Source organism: Zonotrichia albicollis, chromosome 17 (genome assembly GCF_047830755.1).
Source record: "Zonotrichia albicollis isolate bZonAlb1 chromosome 17, bZonAlb1.hap1, whole genome shotgun sequence".
Taxonomy (NCBI): domain Eukaryota; kingdom Metazoa; phylum Chordata; class Aves; order Passeriformes; family Passerellidae; genus Zonotrichia; species Zonotrichia albicollis.
In genome coordinates, this window is record NC_133835.1 from 13,896,580 (window position 1) to 13,902,449 (window position 5,870).

Below are 5,870 nucleotides of genomic sequence, written 5' to 3' on the forward strand. Positions count from 1 at the left end.
AATAGCACCTTGTGCTGCCTGCAGCAGGAGCCGGGCAGGGAGGGACGGGCTGGTGCCAGATGTTTGATCTGTGCTCTGATCCAGCAGCAGGTGCCCTCAGACACAGAGCACGGAGGGATTTCTGCATATTCAACATCCCCTGGGGAGGCTGCTGCTTCCCCCGAGCCTCTCTTGGCGCCCAGAGCGGTGCCAGGCTGGAGAATATTTATTTTTTTGTCAAAATGGATCTGTGGCATGGAAAGAGAGGAGTGTGCTGTTTATAGAAGTCAATGGCATCCAGGGGAAAACCCTGGAATTTCTGGGGAAATCGGAGCCCCTGGGCAAAGAGAGATGTGGAAATAACGTTGTGGGGGTCACTCAGTGTCAGGGCTGTGCTGTGGAGCCACGTGCCCCACACTGGCCGTGCTGAAGGACAATGGGTTTGCTATTTTTGCTATTTTCCTAAATGATCCTGAAATTTAAAGTTCTTCTGTGCTTGAAAACTTTATTGAAGCAAAGCTGGTTTTTCAGCAAAAGTCTGGGAGAGAGAAAACACAACATCTGGATGCAAATCTTATGGAAAGGAATCTTCTGGAGAACTTGGAGCTGATTTTGAGATTAGCAGGGCTGTTACAAGAATTTCCTCCAGGACAAAGATTTTTATTCCAGTCAAGCTCCCAAGCCATAGTTCTCAACATCATTATGTCAACAACTCTTCATTTTCATTTTGAAAGGGCATTTCATGAAACCACCTCAGTCCCGTGGCATGTTTTGATTTTTAGAAAGCAGCTCCTCCCAAACACCTCCAGGCACAGCACAGCAGCCCCAAGCCAGCCCCTCTAAATGGTGTGAAAACCTTGGACAATAAATGAGCAGGAAAACTTCAATTCTGCCAAAAGCTGAACCCTTTTGGTGCGTGGACAGCACTGAAATTTTCAGAGATATGCAGCCATTTCTACCTTGCTGGTCTTGTTGCAAATATTAAAAAATATAGTAAATAAAATGCAAATATAATAATATATTGTAAATATAATGTAAATATTAAAAATAATAAATATAAACAGATTATGGGGTTTTTAACACATTTATTCCACATCTTGTGAGGAAGCCTCATTTCACTTTATTTGCTGAAAAGCAGGAAGAGAAAAGATTTATATTAATCTAGAATAGCAGCCAAAAGAGGTATTGTAAATATAAAAATATATATTGTAAATATAATTTAAATATTTAAAATGAATACATATAAACAGATTATGGGGTTTTTAATACATTTATTCTATAGCTTGTGAGGAAGCCTCATTTCACTTTATTAGCTGAAAAGCAGGAAAAGAAAAGATATGTATTAATTTGGAAATACAGCCAAAAGACATATTTACAATATAAAAAAATATTGTAAATATAATGTAAATATAAAAATATATATTGTAAATATAATGTAAATATTAAAAATTACTAAATATAAACAGATGATGGGTTTTTAACACGTTTATTCCACAGCTTGTGAGGAAGCCTCATTTCACTTTACTAGCTGAAAAGCAGGAAAAGAAAATATCTGTATCAATTTGAAAATATTGCCAAAAGAGATATTGCAAATATAAAAAATATATATTGTAAATATAATATAAATATAAAAAATAATAAATATAGACAAATAAGGGGGTTTGTAACACATTTATTCCAAACTTGTGAGGGAGCATAATTTCACTTTATTAGCTGAAAAGCAGGAAAAGAAAAGCTTTGTTTTAATTCAGAAATACAGCCAAAAGAGGTATTGTAAATATAAAAATATATATTGTAAATATAATTTAAATATTAAAAATGAATACATATAAACAGATTATGGGGTTTTTAATACATTTATTCTATAGCTTGTGAGGAAGCCTCATTTCACTTTATTAGCTGAAAAGCAGGAAAAGAAAATATCTGTATCAATTTGAAAATATTGCCAAAAGAGATATTGCAAATATAAAAAATATATATTGTAAATATAAAAGAAATAATAAACATAGACAGATGAGGGGGTTTGTAACACATTTATTCCAAGCTTGTGAGGAAGCATAATTTCACTTTATTAGCTGAAAAGCAGGAAAAGAAAAGATTTGTATTAATTCAGAAATACAGCCAAAAGAGGTATTGCAAATATAAAAAATATATTGTAAATATTAAAATTAATAAATATAAACAGATGACAGGTTTTAAACACATTTATCCCGCAGCTTGCGAGGAATCCGGAGGTGAGTGTCAGGGATCAGTTGGTTAGTATAGTATGTGGGTTTTTTTCACTGAGGGCAGTTAAAGTTTGATCAGGGTTGGACTTTTGTGAGTCTATTTTTGGCATGCCTCGGTAGCAGGATGCACTGGCTGAACCTGCACTCCCTCCCTGCGCTCTGCTATTAATAGCAGGGTGTGGGATCTCAGGATCTGAGTCCTGGGATCCCGGGCCTCCGAGACCACCCTTGGGGGGCCCGGGAGTCCTGGAATGTTCCAGAAGTGTCTGGTGGCTGGACTTTGACCCTACACGGGAGAGGACACCTGTATGAGGATAGGAGGGTTTCACCGGGGTGAATGGTGAAGGGATTAGTTAATTAGAGGGTGAGACACAGGGTTTAGGATTTCTGTACAGGGGGGTTTAGAGGAGTAAGATGGAGGAATTGGGGTGTGTCCTGTCCTTCTTCTTCTTCTTCTTCTCCTCCATCTTCTTTAGCCACGGTGGCATTTTTGGATTGGTTATTACTGAGAGTGCACCCAGCAATGAGAATAAATGGTATTAGGGAAAAATGATAAATATTGTACACGTAACAATGGGTATAAAGATACGTGGCTGTCCGGAGGACGGCACAGTGTGCTCATGGCTGGCTGCTGAGCAGATCTCTGTTCGGCTGAAAGAACATCTTTTAGATAAACAATTAATAAACATAAAAACCGAAAGAAGAACTGAAGCCTCTTCTCGTCCTTCGATACGCGGGCTGCCCCAAGGCCACTTCGGGCCTTTCCAGGCCCCTCAAACAGCCGAGATAACCGGACAGCAGGGGTTTAATGAGCAGCCAGTGCCAGGGCAGGGGGTGAGGGAGGGGGAAACCTTTAGCCAGAGACATTTCCAACCAGACACCCCAAAATCCAGCCCAGGAGCCGCCAGGATGGGGCAGGAGGGAATTCCCCATTCTCCTGCATGGGGAATGTCCCAGCCTGGGTGCCACAACTGGGACACTGGGAACCCCCAGCTCTGAGGGGAGGTGGGGAAAATTGGGGTTGTTCAGCTTGGAGAAGCTTTGGGGCGACCTCAGTGTGGCCTGGAGGAGGTGCAGGAAAGATGGAGAGAGAATTTATAGAGAATTTATATTTATATATGTATATATAAATGGCTCCAAATGACAGAGAGGAGGGTTGGATGGGATATTGGGATGGACATCGGGATATTGGGAGAGTGGGGATGTCCTGGCACAGCTGTGGGTGCCCCTGGGTCCCTGGAAGTTCCCAATTCCAGGTTGGACAGGGCTTGGAGCACCTGGAACAGTGGAAGGCGTCCCTGCCATGGCAGGGATGGGATGGGATGGGATAGGATGGGATGGGATGGGATGGGATGGGATGGGATGGGATGGGATGGGATGGGATGGGATGGGATGGGATGGGATGGGGTGGGGTGGGATAGGATGGGATGGGATGGGATGGGATGGATGGGGTGGGATGGGATGGGATGGGATGGGATCAGCTTTAAGTTTCCTTCAACCCAAACCATTCCGGGCTGAACTGTGGCCAAACTTCCCCAGATTTCCTCCCTGCAGGCTCCAGGGACGGAGGGAAGGGCAGCACAGGGCTGTGCTCAGGGATGCAGGCTCAGCTGCGATGCAGAATTCCCAATTATTTCCCCAGAATTCCCAAATATTACCATGCTGGGAACTGCTCTGAGTCTGAAAAGCAGGGCAGAATGATGGTGCCAGGAGAAATAAAGGATCCAGGTAATTTTAAGATACTTTGTAAAGATAATGAGGGTCAGGATGTGACCCAAAATGCAGCAAGAGGGAGTCAGTGTCAGAGCGGGGGCAAGCAGCACATTGCAGGTGTGGGACCTCGGGATGGAGCAGGAAAAGAGCAGGAAAAGCAGAGCCGGAACAGCAGAGCAGGGTGAGACAGCCCGTGAGCAATGGGGCCTTTCCTTGAGAGGTTAAGTCACAAACAGAGCAGAATGGTCATGGCTCTGTGCCAAGGATAACATTTGAACGAATGCAGCAGCTTTGATCATCCCTTCCACATCATGTTTACCGGTGAGAAATGCCAGCTTTTCTCTAAGCTCATGTGGATTTCCCCTCTTTGTGATCACACAGCACCCTCAGCTTTCCTGGAAGGACTAATCCATATTTATGATAACTTGAGAAATAAAGTGTTCTTTGTTTTCACATTTACCAGACTGGACAGGATTGAGACAAATAATAAAACAGAATGACTGGTTGCTCTTTCCTGCTCTCACAAGTTCAATATTCTTTGTCACAGGCACACTCAGAGCAAGATTTCCAGAGCATAATATTTCCTGGTTTGGCAGTGATGGTTAAAATGGCAGAATCATGGCTGTCTGTGCAGTAAATGACCATTTCAATTTCCAGAGAGATAATTAAAGCTCCATTAAAGCCTTTACCTCGAGCAGTTTGTTCTAGCAGAGAAGCTAGAATTAATTAATTAATGCTGTGTGTTAATTGCTGTTTTTTCAGCCAGAACTGTCAATAAGGAAAATTGTGGACATTTTGTCCAGCAGGGTTTGAATCAAGACCACTTTGTTTGCACTGAAAATATTCAGAGATGTAAAAATCTTTGTAGCCACTGTTCTCCCTTCACCATGAACATATTTAGAGAAATTATCTCCCAAACCCATTTCTCTACAATTTCACTGGGAATTTCTAGAGTTTCAGCTGGAACTGCTTCTGTGTTGAGTTTCTTTCTCTTTTTCTCTCCCTCCCTGTCTCACCCAAAGCAGAATCACCCTAATTCCACACCCTAAACCCCGAGTTTGCTTTTGCATTTTCAGTTATTCCCCCACCCACCCATCCCATCTCCACATTGCACAAACTTTCAAGCCCGGGTTTGTTGCTGCCAGCAAAAACATTGGGGAGCCAGTGGTGTGAAAAAGTCTCCCTGAATTTTCTTCAATATTCTTGGGCAATCTGGTCGGAAAAAGCCAGTAGCAAAGGAGGATTGGCTGGGAGGAACATATTGCAAAAGGCTGTTCCTCCTTCTTACAGCAATGAACTGAGTGATCTGGGCTGGAATAAATTCCTCTTGGAGGATGGATGAGTGAGTTTGTGGGATTATCAGGCTTGCCCATGAGTAAGAGCACTGCCCTGGCTTTCAGCAACTGCTGATCTGCAGGAAAACAGTTCCCACCTTTTATCTTTTATTGGACACTATTAAAGGTGGAAAAAAAAAAAAAAAACAACACTGGAATGTGAGGTCTCTGAATCTCTGAGCTACTTCCTTGGTAGAGTTACAACCCATTTTAGCAGCTGGGTGATCCACCAGAGCTGCAGAAAGTTCACAAGGCAGTATAAATAGATATTTTATCATGGTGTGGCTTCTCTAAACACCGTTTTCAGCAGAATTGCCTTGTGCAGGCTGAGCTAGAGCAGGACTGGATGGAGATAAAGAATAAAGCAGAGATTTATCCAAAGGATCTCCTCCATGGCTGCACCTTGGGCAGCACCAGAGCCCAGCCAGGGCTGCGCCCAAGATGAACCAAAATGGCCCCAAAATGCACGAGGGGCACGGGCTCTGTCCCTGGGATCAGTTCTGCTCCATTTGCACCTTGCAGTTCATTGTCCCATCCCAGCTTTAGCCCATCCAGTCCCATCCTTGTTTTTCTCTCTCCAGCCCACGGGGTTTGTGCTCCTGGGCTGAGATTTGGG